We start from the raw sequence: 20,565 nt of genomic DNA, 5'->3' as shown, positions 1-20,565 counted from the left end.
CTCTTTCCTTTTTTTATCATTAGCATGAGCTATTTATGGATTTTGTCTTTTTATGCTTTTATATGTGTTTGAAATTTTTCAGACTAATAACATCTGATGCATTATTGGGATTGGTAAAAATATGACTTGGCTTATTATTTTCTTAACCAAAATCCATACTTTTTTGTTGGAGCAATGTTTATTTATTGAAGCAAAGTTTATTTATTGAATTATTTATTTTCCTTATTGAAGGGATGAGGGACTTTGTAATCTTTTTTCTTTTTTCATAAAAGAGGGGCTTATATTTATGTGTGAACAATTTTTTGTAGATCCGTTAATTTATAGCTCTCAATTTCTTCTTTCTGCCAAGTCCGTAGACATATATTTTTTTCTTTAGATAATTTCCCCTTACCCCAGAATCGCTGCCTTCCATGAGGACCTCCTCTATCCCTCACACTTTCTAAGCCTCAGTGGATGGTAGTCTGATTCATAAGGTCTCAGAGATGTTTGAATTACTCTCCCACTCCCATTGGATCCTCTCCTGTGTGTATGAGGTTATCAGAACCAGGACCACTTCCCAGACCTCACAGAATGTTCCATTTTCAGTGTACTCTGTCTCAACTTTTTCCTGAGAATGTTCCAGACCTGGCTCTAGCAATTTCAGATTTTAATTTACCTATTTTTAAGTGAATTAAAATTTGTAGCATTCTGTGTCTCCTAGTTTTGCTATAGTCACAGGTTATTTGGAGTTTTATTTTCTGTCCTTACATTATGTTTGGATTGTAAAGAATGTTTTTGCAGATTTAGATTTAGGTAGGTGATCTGGAGTGAAATCTATCAGTCCTTCTCTAGTGTCAAAAGGTCTTGTTACCTCAAAGTCTGTGCTGCTTCTCTCATGCAAACTGTGTCATTTTAGGTAAGCAATGAAGAATGTGCTCAGGTATCAAAAACAAAACAAAAAAAAAAAACCTTTCATTTTGGCATGTGATATATGTGATGATTTGCCACCTACCAACTCCACCTTCTTCCTTCTAAAGTTTGGTTCACAGAGTTAAACACTCAATCCATAGTCTTATTTTCCACAGCGCTATTCACAGTATTGATATTTGCATATCTTCTGGGAATTAGCTATTCAGTAGCACCATTTTTCTAATATTGTGACTTCTGAGGTTCTTATTGATTTGTCAGAAATAATGGCTTAGTAAATTTCTCTTGTGTTTGTTGCACATATTTGCCTAACTCTGTATATGTTATTAAATTATTGTCTGAAGTTTTGTTGAATTCATATTAAAAGTGAGGAATTACATATATGTTAGAATTTGAGCACAATTCTCCAAGTATAAAAAGCCTTTGGTCTAAACAGGTGCCATATATTGATGCAATATATTCTCCTGATTAATGGAAAAAGAAGCTTCATACTTTTAAAATGCTTTTCATGTGAAATGGGGCTTATCTTAATTTACTAGAAGCAATATATATTTGTTTTTCTTTCATTGTTATCTTCTGTAAACCCACCTCACTTTTAAATGGACCTCTCATTACCTGTAAATCATTCTTCCAAAGCCAAAACTAAATTGAAATTCCCGTCAAATCTTAATTGCCTCAGATGTTTAATCTACACAATAATGTTAATGATACTGACACACTTCACAGGGCTGCAAAAAGAAAGCAAATAAAAACAAACACACAAACATAATTGTAAAGCTCTTATAAATAAAATACACCTATATGAATGCAAAATAATAATAATTATAATTGCTTTTGAAGAGTAAAATTTCAGAATGCAGTTGTTGATAAATACCACTCCTCTTTCTGAATTCAAATTCATAATAGAATAGATAATTGTGTGTTCTCTGGTTGGATGTCAATGGTCTATCAGAAGAGTGGGGAACTAGCTATTTGTTATAGTAGAGCTGCTGTTTAAAGAAAATCAACATAAATGACTTTTCAAACCCTCAGACCTTACTTACATGCTGGCATATTTCTGTTATTGCTTATATCTTGTATTTGCTGCTCTAACATAATATTCAAAAATATTCTTTTGAATAGATAAGGTTTACTAAGACCTAAAATCTCTTATCTTCTCTAACCAACTTCACACATTCACTTATACTCCAGATTAGAAGTTCTTCACTGTCCTTTAGCTACTCGTTGCCTTTTCCCTTCTCTGTGTTTTGTTTGCCCTACTTCCTCCTAGACGTTTTTTACAATCATTTTTTTTTCTTTCTTGATACTTTATAAATATTGTCATGAAATCTTTGGTGATATGTTCCCAGCAGAGACACAGTTCATCCAAGTTGTAGAAAACTTTCACAGGCAAAAGGGAGGGGCACTGAAGAAAAAGCTGCTGGTAAATATGATTATATACCCATGTATAGAAATTACATACCAGATGACTAGATGGCAAACAATTCATCAGGAGTGAGAATCATAAAACACACAAAACTTGAAGGTGGACATTATAAAAGTTAAAAAAACAACACATTTAAACCATAAAGCACTATAGAATAAACATACTTGATACAAGGAAATAGAGAAATAAAGAAATATAAAACAAATGAAAGAGCAGATTATCATGGAAAAAAAAAGGAGAATTTGTGAAGGAAATGATATAAAAAAAACCCAATCATTATGCTGGTATCTCTGTCTTATTTCTTGCAGCTTCTTAGGACATTTGTATTAAAATAAAAAGTTATAACAATCAATGAGATTTAGAAGCATAGTGATCTAGATGTGATCTAGAAACATAGTAGTAGCAAAATTTGACAAAAATTGACCACAAAGTAAGTAACAGACCTATCTCAGTTATCACAGAAGATGCAAATATCTTAAAACGTGAACAGATAGAATTCAATAGCAGTTGGAATTTCCACAGAATCCCTTCAGGAAACATATAGTATACTCAGAGGGTTTGCTTGACTAGATCTTTATAAATGCACTGTTTATAGAGGTCTGGGGGTGTTAAAAATACCAAGAAAGCATATTTAGTACCCAGTACTACATAATAGCAGGAAGCTATTAAGAGCCCTAAATCTTATTGGAAAGCCAAAAGACAATAGGTATGCTAGAAATGCTGTCCAACAGGAATTATAGGAACTGAAAAATGTGGCCACAAATTTGCTGAGGTAGAGCTCAGAGAATAATGTCATCCTCTGATTTCTTGTGGGTATGGAAGGCAGAAGACAAAATGTTCAGAATAACTAGACAGTAGAGGCCAGCCTCCCAGGGCACAGAGAAGACCAAAGGAGAATGGATTTGTAAGCACAAATGAAAAATTAACAGTACAGTTCACTTCTTCTTCTGCAGCATTGCTCTTTTATTTCTTTAGATGTAAAAACTCAAAAGTATATGAAAAAATACAATCAAAGCCCATCAATTAATGTATTAGATTAAGGTGACATTTATTCATTCCATCATATGATATTACAGTGTTCTTCATATAAAGTAGTAAAAAAATAAGGGAGAAGGAAATATTTAAGTAACATACACATAACCATTGCAGTCGCTGTTTGTATAGATAGCCTAATTGATAATTACAGTGGCCTTCTCTCTCTCTTTCTGGCCAGCCCAAGGATCCAAATACATAGAAGTGGTGTTTTGTTTTTGTTTTTTGGGAGAGGTTGTCACAGTTGTCCTCTATTGCTTTTTCTCCTTTATTACTAAATAAGAAAGTACTCAAAAGTACTCAAATAAATCCCTCCAGATGTGCACATTTTCCTTCTTGCACCCAGTGCATTGTACCTATCCAGTTTCTCCATGATAATCATGGTCAATCACCGTGTCAGATGGCTCCCTTCCATGCCTCTTAATTCAGGGGCATGAAGAAACCCAAAAGCTCAATTTCATTCTCAAAATTCAATTTATTAAAACTGTGACTATTCCATCATGGCATGATTCTCTCTTAGTCACCAGGAACTTTAAAGTCATTGAGTCCGTGGTTGCAGAGACAAGAAGCAAACAATATTTAACTTGAATCAGATGTAATAGTGAGAGGTAGAGCTCTCACTTACTCTGCCTGGTAGTCTAACTATGGGGGATCAGTACTAGATACTGGGTGCTGGTTTAGGATTTATATTGTATATTGAAAAAAAGCTCCTCACCATCTCAGAGTACAAACTTCCAGCTGGCTTCCTAGTCACCGATCTGTTTATGGCAAGGAAATGCCAGTTAATTCCATAGATCTGAGACTTTTGTTATGTTTCTTAATCATGTGCGGAATTCCATGACAATTCACGAGGCATATTGTTGGTGCTGCAGAAGTCTTATGTGATAAGAACATAAATCACTTTCAAAAGTTCATATTTTCCCAAGGGGAAATCATTGTCTTCTCCATAAACAAAGGAATCAAAATAATCATCTTCCCATCAGGTGGCTTGTATATCTCTCTAGTAGATGGTACCAATCAGGGACTCAGTGTTGACCTTTGTCTTTGGAGGTTTAGGCCCTCACCAGTGGTGTCTACCAAATCAACTCCAGTTCGGGAAATTAAAATTGTTGAACTCATGCAAGACTCTATTTCATTTACCTTGTCCATTTTTCCCATGGACCCTGTTAACAAGTACCAGATGGTTTGATTATGATTAATAATACCATATTATATAATTGAAAGTTGCTAAAAGAATATATCTTAAATGTCCTCACCACACACACACACACACACACACACACACACACACATCATGGTAATTATGTGATGTGATGGAAATGTTAGCTAATGCTATGGTGGGAATCATTTTGTAATATGTAAGTGTATTAAATCAACACACTGCACATCTTAAACTTATATAAACTTATGGATCAATTACATATAAATTAATCTGGAAAAAATAAAATATAAACAACAAATAAACAATAAAGGACAATGGACATTCACAAGATGGATCATCTTCTCCAACTGATTATTGAGATCCTCTGCTACAGTGAACACCCTCTGACATTTATACAGAGCATGGTTATCTTTTAAAAACTATATTTATTATAAGTAGTCTGTCCATATACTAGTCTCTCAGATCTCCTTGTTAGCTATTTTACAGTATTGTTTTTTGTTGAATCACTAGACAACTATTAATCAGGGTAGGCGTATTGACCTAGATCATATCTCCTTCCATGGAAAGTAGAAAAACAGAAGTATTGCTTGAAATTCTCTTTACTTGGTGGCTGTGTTTTCATTATTATATTTGTAGGCCATCCATGAATGGAGCTATAGCAGTGCAAAGGATATGCACTTCTAGGTTCTGATATACAGCCTGGATATCTGTAAACCAAGCTCACAGATTTTTCTATTTTTGTTAACTGGTATATTAGTCAAATTTTTCTGTAATAAACTTGCACAGGAAATGAGTAATCTGACTGGAATGATGAGGCTGGTTACATAAGTGTATTCACTTAATGAAAATTCATTGATATTTCTAATTATGATGAGTTCAAGTTTCTAAAGTAAAGTAACATTTAATAAATAAGAGATCTGTTTTAAATGTCATGAGTAAGCATAGCAAACTGAGAAGAAACCGAAAAAAAAAAATGTTAGTTCCAAAAAGAAGCACAATCATATAATTTAAAAGTATATGTTCCTTTTGTCACCACGCATTTGACCCCTTTTACCCAATCTACCTCCTCCCTCCCCACTCCACCCTCTGGTAACCACTAGTCTATTGTCCATGTCCATGAGTTTCTGTTTGTTTATCCTCTTCATTTGTTACCTTTAGGTTTATATCCAACATATAAGTGATATTATGTGGTTTTCAACTTTTTCTGTCTGGCTTATTTCACTTAATGTGATTATCTCAAGGTCCATCCACATTGTCACAAATGGCAGTATTTCATCGCTTCTTATGGCTCAGTAATATTCCATTGTATATATGTACCACAGCTTCTAAAAGCCAATCATCTATCACCTGGGCCACTCCTGAAACTAATATACAAATATGATTTTAAAATAAGAAATTTTGAGGGAGTGGGGGAGGTAGATGAATAAAAATACATTTTTAAAAATTCAATAAATAAATAAATAAATAAATAAATAAATAAATAAATAATAAAAATAAAATAGAATAAAAGTATATATTTGTTGCATTATATTCATAAAAAATGGAAATGGTATTTCCAACCAATCTGACAATTACTTTGTTTTATTATTCTCTAAACAGATTAAAGCAAAAATTTCAGAGGAAAAGGGATATATATATAGTCAAATAGGTGACTTACTATTGAAACCATAAAACAAAATTAGAGATTCTTTCATAGTGCTGTCTCAAATGATTGTATACACTGTGTTCTGTATGAGAGGGACAGGTCAGGGCATGTAGGCACTAAAATCAGCTTGGGTTCTGCTCACAAATAACACGCCTTAGTGGGGGTCTGATTTTACTTACTAGAGGAAAAGAAATATATATATTTTTAATTCATATTAAATATTTTATATTCTAGCATAACCCATGATCCTTACTCATCGTTCTGTGAGTATATAGCAAAAGGCTCTGCAAAATTAACTGTGCTTTTTCCATTGAGGAAAATGGAAACTTTTGAATAGTAAAATTATAATGTGAGACGATTTTACAGCTCATTCATCTGTGGTTTGGAAATGTTGTCTTCACCTTTCTTTCTGTAAACTGTCCTGAGGCCCTAGGGAAGTAGTAGCAGCATGGAGCAAGAGGCATTTAACAGAGTTATACAGTCACTGGCCTCAGCATGAATTGATCAGGAACTTGCAAAAACTATAAAAGATACAAAATGTATACCTGTGGGATAATTAGTCTTTGAAGTTCTACTTCAAAGTGGGACCATTTTCATGGTTCCGGGGAAAACTTACATATTTTGCTATTTTTTACTTTATAAATAATATTTTTATTTCTATGATATGAAGTTGAAATGAACATGAAAAGTACTATTAAAAGCAATTGAGAAAGAGATATATGGAAAAAATAAAAAAACAAGTTTCATTTGCTTTGGCTAGTCAGTTTATTGGAAGAGAAAGCATTTTGTGATTCTGGTCTGTTTTTATGTGCTTCATTTCCTTATTTTCCATCTACTCATGGGAAATCAGTGCTGATCAGGCATTTAAGAAAGAAAAGAGATTTAGATTTTTTATTAGGAAAAAAAATACAAAAGACTTCATTTGGCACAACAAAGGATAAACTGAACCAGATTAAGCAGAGAATCAGGGTGACAGTACTGTGAAGTAACCACTTGTATGACAGGCCAGAAGGCCACATAGAAAGTTAAGCTTAAAGCAAATAACCAATGGTACGTGTAGGATAAAAATGACATAAAAACATATTGGAACAAAGAAAATAATTTACGGACCAGTGGTTTTGGCATTTGGTGAGTTGATCTGCTTTAAAAGAAATCCAAAACCAAGTATATACATTCAGATTTAATTTATCATTAATTCATAGCAATTTCTCTTTCAAAATTTCCTCTCTCCATCACTGGCTATCAGGTGAGATGTATCACAATGTAATCCCATTAGATCTAATTCCTGGCAATATTATCAATTGGTTACACTTTAGAAATGTCTAGCTTCTTAAGGGATAATTGGAAAAAGTAAATCAGAATATTTTATAAGATCCAGCCAATACATATAAGTAAGTAAAGAACTACTGAATTGAAGAGTTTGCATACATATAGGTGATGACTACTATAATGTCAACTGCAGGACTATGGGCTCATTTAGATTTAGCAGACAAAAGTATCTAGGTTAAGGCAGTGAAGAGATTCTGGAAATAAGGGAGAATGCACACTTTTGGAATCTATTAAATTACTCTTGGACTGACTCATGATTCAACTAAAGGGAATAAAAAGACTTGGAAGGTGGAAGTAGAAGTCTTGCCAAAACTTGACCAGAGACATTCCGTTATTGAATTATTGACAGAAATACATTGGGTGATTCAGTCTAACTTGTCTTCTTGCTTATGTAGAACCAGAAAATTTGCACTATTTTTCAATAGACCATGTTCCACTTAAATTTCCAACCCCTTGTGTAAAACTCAGCTTACAAATTTTTCTTAGAAGCAAAAATTATATCCCTTGGAGGACATGATTTTTAGAAACAACTGCTGTTAAAAAGGAAACTTGATGGTGGGGCTTCTAGAGACATTTCTGTTCTAGATAAGTCATATACACCATCAACCTAGAGACACTCATTACAGCATTATGGACTTCTTTGTGAGAGTGTCTCAAGGCAGAATTAGATGTTTTAAATAGCCACATATCTTGAGAGACCTCTTTCAAGTAACAAATATGCAACAAGTCTGAAGTAAGTTCTATGTTAATTATTAGGGAACAATAAAGTGGATTAATTAAGATTAATTAGTAGGGAGCACTGATACAAATTAATGAAAGGAAACTAACATCAATTAGCTATATATTGAGTGTCGAGAATTATGTTTTCATATCCATTATCTCTAAATCATCTCAACACTTCTGCTCTTGTTTGGTCCCAACAGCATATCTGGAAGTTTTGGTAGTATCATTACAATTTTAAAGACGAGGATATTAAGCCTGGATAGTTTAAAATGTTCTCCAAAGTAATAGAGCATATGTTATAGCACAATGGTATAAACTTAAGCCTGTCTCCTTCAAAATATCGTTCACTTTTTCTAAAATATCAGAATTTACTTTCTTTTTTTTAAAGACTTTAATGACAGACGTTTATTATCAGTTTTGTAGGTCAGAAGTCCCATGTTGATCTCACTGGCTAAAATCAAGGGGTCAACATGGCTGTGTCCTTTTCTTTAGGCTCTTTGTAGGATCCTTTTCCTTTCCTTTTCCAGCTTCTAGAGCACCCCCATAGTCCTTGGCTCGTGTTCCCCTTCCTCCACCCTCAAAGTTCGCAAAAGTGTCAAATTTTTCCTGCTTCTCATTGCTCTGACACCTTCTGTATCCCTCTTCCACATTAAGGACCCTTGTGATTATATTGGGCCAGCCTGGATATCCAGGATAATCTCCTCTGGTCAGGATGTGTAACTGAATCTTACCTGCAAAGTCTCATTTGACATGTAAGATAATATAGCCCCAGTTTTGAGGAGATTATCATGTAGATATTTTGAGGTACTATTATTCTGTCATTCATGTTGTCTTCGTTCTCTTATTCAGAGTACTTTCTTGATTGGAGTATCTTCAACAGTGTGTGCTTTCACTCCTACACACATATACATGCATGGTGGTAGTCTGCCTTCTTAATTGCTCTTGTTTTAGGGTAATATTAGAGTTGAGAATTTTTGCATACACTAGCTGGCAGTAAAAGGAGAAGCCTAGGAACATGCTGAGTGTTAAATAAAAACTAGTTGAGGTTTAAAAATTCTCCAAGCATGTTCAATGTAGTCTGCATGAAGGCCAAGTTTGTTCATTCCTTCTTTATGCTGCTGCTATTCCTGGTTATAATCTTTCTAACCTGAGTCAAAAACAATTTATTTGAATCCCACTCCCAGTTTGACTAGCACTGCATTTCTAAGTGTTCATCAGCAGTTAATCTCGAGCACAGTTACTGGCCCTTGGCCACTCTTTCTTTACTTGCTTTACAGAAAAGCGAAGCAATAAATAAATACATAAAACTAGAAAAGGAAAATTCAGTGAGCATTTTCAATTCTTTGATATTAATATTAACTAACTACAGGAGGTAACAGGTCAAGTCAAATTCATACAACCTGCTAATTGGTCCAGGCAGAGAGTCCACATTTCTTCCTTGAGGACACTTGGTTATGCAGAAAAAGTTCATATTTCGGCAGGACTATAATCAATAGATCACCTGTATTAGCCTCATGTCAATATGCAAGGGTTCATTATTAAGCAGATTCTGAAGGGTTCACTGAATATTGCACTTTGCAATATATGTCTAGTGCCTGGGAGCAATTTCCAACCTGTCTTTTCAGAACTAGAGTACACTTAAAAAAAATTTAGGAGTAGAAATTTTTCACTTAAGAAAATCCAATTCAGAAATTCACACATTAAGGGAACAGGAAATGTTTCTTCACCAATTTTACTTCATTGATGGGGGAATCCTCCATTAAAACACAGGCAATTCTACTGTAGTTATTATAGCAATAGATGTATAAGTGGATACTTTGTCATCTCTCACCCTCTTACAATTATGGAACTTCACAATCTATCATGGCTATTGCTTATAACATCCACATCCCAAGAAGTTTCTTTTAGTTGAATAACAGCAGTCAATATACATTGAGCACTTAGTGAGTGTCCAGCTTTTGCCAAGAACTTTAAAATACTTTATATTATTTAGTACACACGACAAACAAATATAGTTGTTATGACTATGTGTAATATATAATCATGGAAATTCAGAGAGGTTAAGGGACATGTCCAGATTCACATAATGAATATGACCTAAAGCTAAGATTTTAATTCAATATATCTCACTCTAAATTCATATCCTTAACCCCTAAGTTATACTACCAAGAGAATAATATTAATTATTAACATTTCTGCATGTGAAACACTGTTATAAACATTTTCTATATATTGGCTCAAAATTTAAAAAGTTAGAAACATGAGTTTCAACGAGTATAATGACAGCAACTAATTCACAGGTCAAAAATTTAGTCAAATCATCAGTGAACGGACTAGAAAAAAATAATAGAGCTACTTCCAAGAGCTTTTGAGTAGGAACTTGGAACTCACAGTATTAAAATATATATTTGAATAAAATTTTGTTAATTCCATATGAGGTAATAGAATATAATCTTGTCTTAAATATAAATATAAGCCAAAAAGAAATATATAGGTAAACATGCAACTTCATAATATTGAGCTCTAATAAAATTCAAATGACAGCTGACTTACAATGGTTCGACTTACAATTTTTCTTTTTATTTTACAACAGTTTAAAAGTGATAGCATTCTTTAGAAACCATACTTCAAATTTTGAATTTTATCTTCTCCAAGGCTAGCAATATATGATGTTTAGCAGGTTAAGTGTATTGAATGAATTTCTCACTTACAATATTTTCAACGTTTGAAGGATTTATTAGGACATAACCCCATGTAAGTCAAAGAGCATCTGAAGTAAATTACAAAATCAGGCCCAAGTACATTCTTGGAGAGAAATTAATCTTTTGTTGGGCCTGTTAAACTACCATCTGATATCTAAAGGGTATGTCTCTATCCATAATCACCTTATTTCCAAATTTGGAAAAATTTATTTAAAGAATTTTTAAAAGTTATGATGGTATAATGTGTTTCTGCACATACAAAGTTCTCCAAAAGGTATATTCTTTGGTAAAATTGAAAGATTGCAGAACTTGGATCAAATCTGGGTTAAAGAGATAACTGATTTAATATCTGACCATGTGATTTATTTTCTTCATATCAATTTACTAATATGGTGATCAAAATTCTACACTTATTTTTTTTAATTTTAGTATTTGTAGAAAACTTCTTAAATAAGAAAATATTTTATTAAAGTAGTAGAATAATCATTTATTCTTTTAAATTATAAATACCAGCAGTTTAAATGTTAGAGGCTATGAATGCATTAATTGTATTGCATTCATTATATCTTAAGATAAAATTTAAAAACCATTGGGAGGAATACCTCGTTTGTGTTACTTTTCAATATAACCGTCTCATATTAACCATACTAGATAATGAACACAGATGAAGTTGCTCCTGAAATATAAAACAAAAAACAAAAAACATGTATATAACTCTAGGGTAAGCCTGCCACTGAGGTAATTCACTCAGAAAATGATGTGGTCATTTATCAAGAATTGCCTAGTCTTCCTTAACCTGCACAGAGATTTGTCCGTGTTAATAAAAAAAAGATGAGATCAGTTTTATAATGGTAGACTCAGAGAAGGGCATACATAACTAGGCTTATAAGAGGCCAGGATTTTAGCTCTGACCGCCAATTTTGTCACTATGTATTAGAAATGCAACTCTTAGGAAATGTAAGTTTACTTTTTAGCTCATAGTTTCTTCTCTCTATGTGGAGAGAGTTGTGAAATAACATTACAATTCAAAGGTGCTGGGTAGCAGAAGCTTTGAAACAAAAGCTAATAGATAAGTGTTTAAAATATTTGTCTGCTCCAGATAGTGAGGGTCTGATGCTTTCACTCACACTGTGGTCTCTCCTGTCATGAACAATCCTTGGAGAAGCAATCGCCCACTTGGCTATGAAAGATCTACTTGTCCTATGGTTGCCTATTTCTTTGAAATAGTTTTGGCTTTTAGTTAAATAACTACCTGTTATCTATTAAGATAAATTCTATCCTTACACTGGGAAAGCACTCTCTCATTTGCATATGTGTAGCCATCAGAGCTTAACTCTTAAGGGCAAATATAAGAAGCTTTGAATGGTGTTCTGTGTTTGCAACTCTTAACTTTTATTTCATTGACAAAGAGACTGACAAGAAGAGATGGAATAATTCATCTAAATTGATTAAGTGTGGAGTATAATCCAGTTTTCATAGAACAATGTTTTTTTCTTTTTTTTAACCACTGTTCTCACAGTTCCATCACAAACACTCGGTAGCATGTAATACTAATTAAGAGCAAAAAATTAATGCATTTTTCAGCTCAATTTTTAATCTGTTCATCAGCTTACAACAATAACTAAGATTATTACTTATAAAAATTGGTAGGAAGTTAGAAGGAGCCAAGCTAATAGCATTGACAGTAACCTCTATGTCAAAGGTCAATCAGGGCATTATAATGAAAATCTACTAGCAATTCTAAGGGAAGTAGCTACTGTTACTTCTTCCATTTTTCTTGACCTGGGGCTGCAGTGTGTTAGAATAGGTTTGTCATTGACTAAGTACAAAAGATTTTCCTCATTATTCTGTTCACTGTGAGCTTCTCTAGCTTCCCTTTTCCTCAAACTCCATCTCTCACCCAGAACCACATATATTTCCCCAAACTCATAATGCTGTTTGCAGTACATAACTATCTGCATTGACAGGTGCAATTTGCATGTCTTTCTCTACTTTGTACACCTGGAAAATATTTTCTAATCTTTCAAGATATCAAAATATCAAAATATTTTCTAATCTTTCAAGTGTTCTCTCTTCAGTGAAGTCTCTCCTAACTAATGCCCAGGAAGATTTAAAGATTTGACCATATTCTATTGTGTCACACTAAACCTACAGACAACTATTATGTTACCTCTATGCCTTATTGCACCTCTCTCCCTCATAAAAAAGATTAGTAAGATGACATACTAAAGATACAGATTACTATCTGTTTCCCAAACAATTACAAAATAGATCCACAATAAATTGTTGATAAAACAATAGAATTCTGAAAGACAAACTTCTGTACATAGCCTCAATTTTCTCCTTTGTGCTACTGCATTACCTTCCAGGGAGTTTGTGTGTGTGTGCTATGTTTGTTTCATATGTATTTTTATTTGTTTTGACTGTTGTCTATGTATTTCTGCACATAAGATAGAACCTTTTGCTTTCAAAGAGCACACAGTCAAATACTATGGCCTATATAATAAAAATAATTGCAAATTTTATTTCTTTCTCTATCTCAAGAATATGTAGTACAAAATGTCGTTTATGGTCTTGCTGATTCAGATAACAGCTCCTGAAGAAACTAGATCATTGATAATTAGTGGTTCTGATTGTGCTATACTGGACATTGGTATGTTAGAGTTAGTTTATTTTAGTTTATTTTATTACAGTTCCTAAAGTTCATGTGGTTGAATGCTAATTTTTAACCTTTTTTTCCTAGTAGAAATGCAAATGATAGATACAGATGGTAATCCTGAGAGATTTGGATTATTGCCCCATAGGATACGTAACCAAATTATGTTGCTTTATTCTCTCATTCTTATTAAACTGCTAATAAATTCTCAGCTCCTTAACTGTCCTTTAAACCACCTTTTCCTTTTACTATTTATATTTATATTGTGAATTAATGAGTTGAAAAAAAATTTGACTGGTGTTTATTTTACATTTGTAGAAGAGTCGTTTTTTGTTTTGTGTTTTACTTTTGAAATTATATTTTAAAAGTGTTCATTTTGTCTGGGCTATATTGGACAGAAGTTCAAAGGACAGAGGGTAAAGAATGGTGTTCTCATCCTATTGTTTACTTTTAGCAGATTGCAATGTATTGTAATTTTTATGTCTCTGGTTAAATAAATTTACAAACTATAGAGTCTAATTTCAACTAAAATATTTTTACAAAATATTTATGTAACTTGAAAAGATATTATAAAAGAAAACTATAAATTGAAGATCATATTAATTATTGTAAGCTAAACCAACAATAAAAATTGGCAGAACTGACACTTCTAATTCTAATGTGAATTTGTCAGTTGAAACATAGAAATTAAAAAAAAATGAGGGTCTACTCAAATATAACAAAAAGTTAGCAAAAGTATTCAAATCATAAAATCTAGTTGAAATTTGATTACTAGTTCTTAACCACTATTATTAACAAGAACCTCACCTAAGTGGACATTGTGTAAATTTTTTTTAGTGAAAGGTATTTTTCATATATGATGATCATTAAAAACAATATCAAAATAAAGTGAACTTAGAACCAGCTCTTTGAAATGCTATATCAAAAAGTTAAAGTCATATTTTCAAAAACAATTAAGAATATACAATTACATATATGTATATATGTGTGTCACATATATGAAATAATCACATATAGTTAATCAATGTAAATACATATTTTTAAGTTAAAGGCATTTTATAACTAAAGACAATCACTATTTTCAAATATTTAATTTCTGCTTCATTTTATCATTTAAAAAATTCTCTTGCATATTTCGTAGGTTTGTTACATATTAGTGCAACAATACATGCATATAATAAATGTCTATTGGAATACTCTAAAACTGTATTTGTTGGTTTGCTTGACTGACAGCTTGTGCTATTCAGAAGTTTATATTATTTCTCTGGGGAAGTAGTGACTAATATCAAAATGGGGAAAAAACAACTAAGATTGACAATCAATATAGACTGGGCCTTATGTGAAGTGTTATAAAGATTCAGAAGACAACACCATGGTCCTCACAGAGAAGGCTGATGAATAGAAAATGATAGCATTGGAGGCAAAGGAGCTTCCAACTACTTCTAGGCTCCCTTATATTGTCTTATTTCCATCTATCACACTCCTCAACATAGCTACCAGAGCAGATTATAGTTGTTGTCTTTCTAAAACTCTGCATTTGCAAACTGTGTCTCCCACACGATTAAAAATTAATTAATTAATTAATTGATTAGTTAATTCAAACTCTTTAGGATGTTTTACACATTTTGTTTGGTTTGGTTTAAATTGTAATTTGGGTTCTCCTTATCTTTATGACATTTTTTCTTGCCATGACACTGATTTTTAACATTAACAAGGAAACTATAGTTTCCAACACAAAATGCTATTTCATAGCTCCAGGCTTAACTTTATTTTCATACGCTTTTTCTCTACTAAGTATATTTTTCTATCCTTATTTCATTTGCCAACATCTTATTTATCTTTTAAAACATGATTTCAATGGTCCTCTACCGAGTGTGTTTATGTGTGTGTGTGTGTGTGTGTGTGTGTGTTTCAAAAACATTTTCCAAAATCTGGAGAACAGTTGAGTGACACACGTTAAAGATAAACTTTCAGGAACCATAGAAATAGTAGTTTAACTCAAGAATATGTATATTGAGAAGAGTTAAGGCCAAAGTGTCTTTCTAACATTTAGGGAGAAACAGAGGTAAAAACCATCAGGAAAAAATGAAAAAAATTCCTCTGAGACATAGGAGAAAATTCTGGAGGGGATCTTGGCCTCTAAAGAAAGAATCTCTTTCAAAGATAAAGGAAGATGCAGCACTAGCAAAGCATCAAAAAGTTTCAGAAAATGCAAAAAATTCTCAAGGTATTTTTAAAATGAGACTTATTGGTGACCTTAGTAAAAATCAACATTTGTACTACAGTAGTCTAAGAACTAAAGAGAAGGTGAAGATGTAGAAACTGAATATTCAGACTAATTTTCAACTTCTTAAGTAAGGAAGGACTTAAACAGAACAAATGATATAGTAAAGGTGGACATAAGAAAATATTTTGCTATTACTGTTCTTCAAAAACTATGAGAGAACTAAGAATTTCCCAGATTAAGAAAAAAGAAATAAAGAAAAAAAAGAGAGAATGGTATAGAAGGGACTATAGAAATATAGAAATGAAAAAGTGCTAAAGAATGTGAGAACGCACACTCCAAAAATGTTGTCTACTAGGACTGAAAGAAAAGAAGAATGGAAACAATAAGTAGAGAAATTGAAAGGTGTTCTGTCATAAAGACTGATTTTCTCAAAAAGCCCTGCCTGATTTTCATACCTACCCATAAGTATTACTATAAAGTTATTCACTTCCTCTTTTCTGTCATCTCTTCTTGCATGTAATTTTTCTAGTGCACTCTAAATGCTAATTATTGATTAATGCATCTTCACGCACAGTTCCCTCCTTCAATTAGCTATGAATTATCTGAGATATCCCACTGTGTCATATTTGTTCCCATGTGTTAAGCACTATTCACAGTGTATGCCATAGTTTAGGCTCTTAATTTGACATTTCTTTTTTGGAATAATAAATTGAAAAGCATATAATATATATTGCAATGCATGACATATATTATCAATGCTGTTGGCATTCTGAAAAAAAAAAACATTTGCAGCTAGACATCTCAACTGAGAAAGTGGTTTAATTTTGTCTATCTATCTATCGATCTATCATCTATCTATCTATCTATCTATCTATCTATCTATCTAATCTATCACCATCATCATCATTTTTTTCCTATTCATCTATCTATCATCTATTCAGTCATTCATTCATATAGAACAGAATGAAGAAATCTAATTTCCTGGGGTCCTACAAGGTATCTACAGGACAGCTCATTCGACTTGTGGGTAAAGTCTATTTCTGGTATAAATCCTCAAAACTTGACTTCATTAGTACACACTCCAGCCAACTAAGTTAACTTGACTAAAATAATCTTTAGATAATCAAGAATCAATGCCCTTTGGCAAAAACAAATAAATTAATAAATGTAACAATAGATAAATAAATAAACCTTTCTTAAATCAGTAGATTGTGCAATGAGAAAGGGTGAATGAATAAAATATTTGTTTAAATTAGAGTTCTGAAATTTCTAATATCTAGAAATCAAAATCATTAGAATACAGTTAAGGACATTAGTAAGATAAAAAAAAAGAATAATTTAAAAATACCTTCCTAAATAAAGCTATTATTCCTCAGAGCAAAGCTGTTTAAAGGAAACTATGAAACAGTGTTTGGTTCAAAGATCTCCACACACGCTGTGCATGATAAACCAAAATTACAAAATCATGTCCATAAAAGCCAATGAATTCGTAAATGAAGTCATTAAAGATTTCACGTTTTTCTTTCTGTAAATTAAGAAAAGCAGCCCATAATGCAACATTTATTATACCTAAATAATCTTATTTTAATTACTATTAGTTTTGGTGTGTAATTATAGATTTGAAACCATTCCAAGTGGAGGAAAACTATATTAACTGAAAACAATCAATAGTATTTTCCTAATAAAAATGAGAGTGAATGTGTATTTTCATTTAATAAGGCAAATATTGAAGCAAATTGTAAAAAGGCCTCATTATTATAAATTTGCATAAAAATTAGTTTCAAATTAATGCTGGCTATCTGTGGTAATTTACAGAGAAGTGGAAAGTCTGTTTCCGCTAGTTACTGCAGAGCCAGTCATGGGAAACAAATCAGGTCACACAGGATTTCCTACTCAAAAACTTTTTAAAGGATCTAGTGAAACAAAATCTCTGCAATTTTTCTCTCAAATACAGAATAGTAAATTCAGGGGTACTGACCGAATTATTTTTATTTCATATCCAATTAATACTGTAACATTTCATATCCAATTAATACTAAACATATATACAGTATTGAGAATTCTTATAAACATGTATAGTACAGAGATTGATAAAAGAAAACATTTCTGACAGCCCAGACATTCCCGCATAACCCCTACCACTTAGTATTTCTAAAACTTCCAAAAAATACTTTCTAACTTCTAGGTAGCACCATAGGTAAAATTTGTCTGTCCTTAAACTTTACGTAAATAAAATCATCTATGCACTCTCCTTTGTATTTGACTTATTTGCACATGCCATGTCAGTGAGATCTGTTTTATCTTTCCACTTTACTTTTAAATGAGCACTTGGATACTTATAAATATTGTTTTTATATGAATTTATGTACATACTTTTTAGAGTATATATAACTTGTACATATGCATTTATTTTTTGAGAAGAAATGCATGATCATAAAGTAACTCATGTTCAGCTTTACTAGGTAGTGTATAAAATGCTCACCAGAACTTGATTTACATAATCAGTCACTTTATAGCACTGATAGTTTGTGATCACAGTTCAATATGTAATTTAATTATTCTTTTATTATTTTACACATATGAATTTTATATGAATCAATTTATGAAACACAAAATATATTCATTCAAAATGCATGTAGGCATACAATGTGTATCTTCTTTTAAAACTTTTACGTGGAAGGAGATTTTCTTCATTTTCAATTACATAGAAACACCAGAGAACCAGATCATGTTTTGGCAGGGTATTATATCAGTAACCCACATAAAATAAAGTTAAAATAATTTCTTTTGAAGCCATTATGTTTTACCTTTCTAAAGAATAATTTGTCTTTTACTCAGTAATCTGTGATTCTGCACAAATGAACTACTTCCCATGTCATAAGATCAATAATAAACAGACTTGCATTCCTACAAATAAACATGTGGAGAAGTTCATCTAGAAGATCTTTCTGAATATGAAATATGTCCAGTGTGTTTGCAAGTTCTAATCTCCCCTTGTTCTTGAAGGATAAAGAAGTAAATACTTGTTGGCTCTTATTCACCTCCATTGAGTCAACCACTCTTGAAATTAGCAAAAGATAGGTTGAAATTAACTCTATAGGCCAATCTCTATCTTACTGTAAGTGGGAAAATATATACAGCAATTTAGGAAAAGCCCAAAGTAAATAGAGAGAGAAATAAAAGAATGATGATGTCTTTGCTAAGTTTGTATAGATATAAAATTGTGGTTTAGAAATAGTTTACCCATTGATTAGCTAAGTACATATAGAGAAATAAAAATTTCCCTGATCCTCAGTTTTTTTATTTGAAAAATAATGTCCATATATTTCATTTGCAGGAATGTAAGTTTCAAATGTGATGAATTAAGTATTCCATAAATGCAATATGTTTTTGTCATAACCATGTTACAACGATGATTTATTTTATGTTTTTAAAGTATTTTCATATTTATTATTTCATTTTAACATTAGTGTTACAATCAGGATGAACAGAACATGCATTATTATCACTATGTTCAGAGAAGAATCTCTGTCTTATATCATGATTGCATGAGAAAAATGGGACAAGGGTCAATCACTTCTTCTTCCTAGTTTGACTTTTTTTCTTACTCCATGTTTCTTCCTCTAAATAAGCTGATTCATAAGTGAGTTGTATCTCCATTTCATTGGGTGAACTTTTGTGTGTTTTTCAAAGATTCCCACATTTGTCATGTCAGTAAACATAAATCCTATTTAAAAGGGGGAATCTCTTAAGCCAGTCTCTTAATTTACTCAATTGCTGCTCAGCCACTGCCTTTTTTTTTTCTGCTTTATATTTTAGCATCATGTTTCTTTCTCATCCATTGATTAGAAAACATATTTTGCACTGAATGAACAGATACAGAATATTTCTATTCTTTACCCTATCACTTTCCTGCCACTTAAAGGATAGAAGGGAGAAAAGATAGATAGAACAACAACAACAACAAAAATTCATTAGCTCTAATTACCAAAACCATGTATCAGAGACCCATTTAATACAACATTTAATACAGTTCTTTTCTCAGTTTGGAAGTCCAGGGTTCCCAGTGTGGTTAATTCATAAACCTGCAAGAACAGTGCCAAATTTTCACCCTGCCTACCCTACATATTGGCATGATCTTCAGGTTTTTGCTCTCATGGTTGTATGATGGCTGCTATTCTTTTAGGCATCACAGCCTCATGAAGCCAAGGGAAAAATAAGAGAAAGAAAAGTGTCTCCCTTACTTAGGTTTTAAGAGGGATAGAAATGTTTCCAGGAGACTGAACTTTCTGTCTTATTGGGCAAAACTTTAACCCAAACCTATCTCAAATCCTTTCATTTCCAAAGAAGGTAGAATGACCATGCATTGTCTTAGGTTAATCCACATTTGTATCCTTGACTGAACATGGATATAGCCTCACCTGAAGCATGTGCCTTCTCCTTCCCAATTCCTGAAAAAAATTAAGATCCTGTCTCATGGAAAGGAAAACACCTGTTTCCCAGAGAGGTAACAGTGTCTGCCGTGGTCCTCTCATGTATAGAGTTGGATATGTCACAGGAGTGATAAGTTGCTCCCAAATTTTTCATTGACCTAATTTCTCCCCTTGCTTGTTCTCCACTTTGAATTGCTGAGAGCAATAAGTATGGAGTGCCTTTCTTTGGGCTTGCTAAGAAGTCTATTTTTAGATGTTGTTATTGTATTTATATAACAGAAGGATCTTGGACAATTCATTTACTCTCTGATCTGTGTGGGCCTC

The sequence above is a fragment of the Pteropus alecto genome, unplaced genomic scaffold, assembly GCF_000325575.1.
Source record: "Pteropus alecto unplaced genomic scaffold, ASM32557v1 scaffold153, whole genome shotgun sequence".
NCBI lineage: Eukaryota > Metazoa > Chordata > Mammalia > Chiroptera > Pteropodidae > Pteropus > Pteropus alecto.
The sequence above is the reverse complement of the archived record's forward strand: the minus strand, read 5'-3'. Positions refer to the sequence as shown.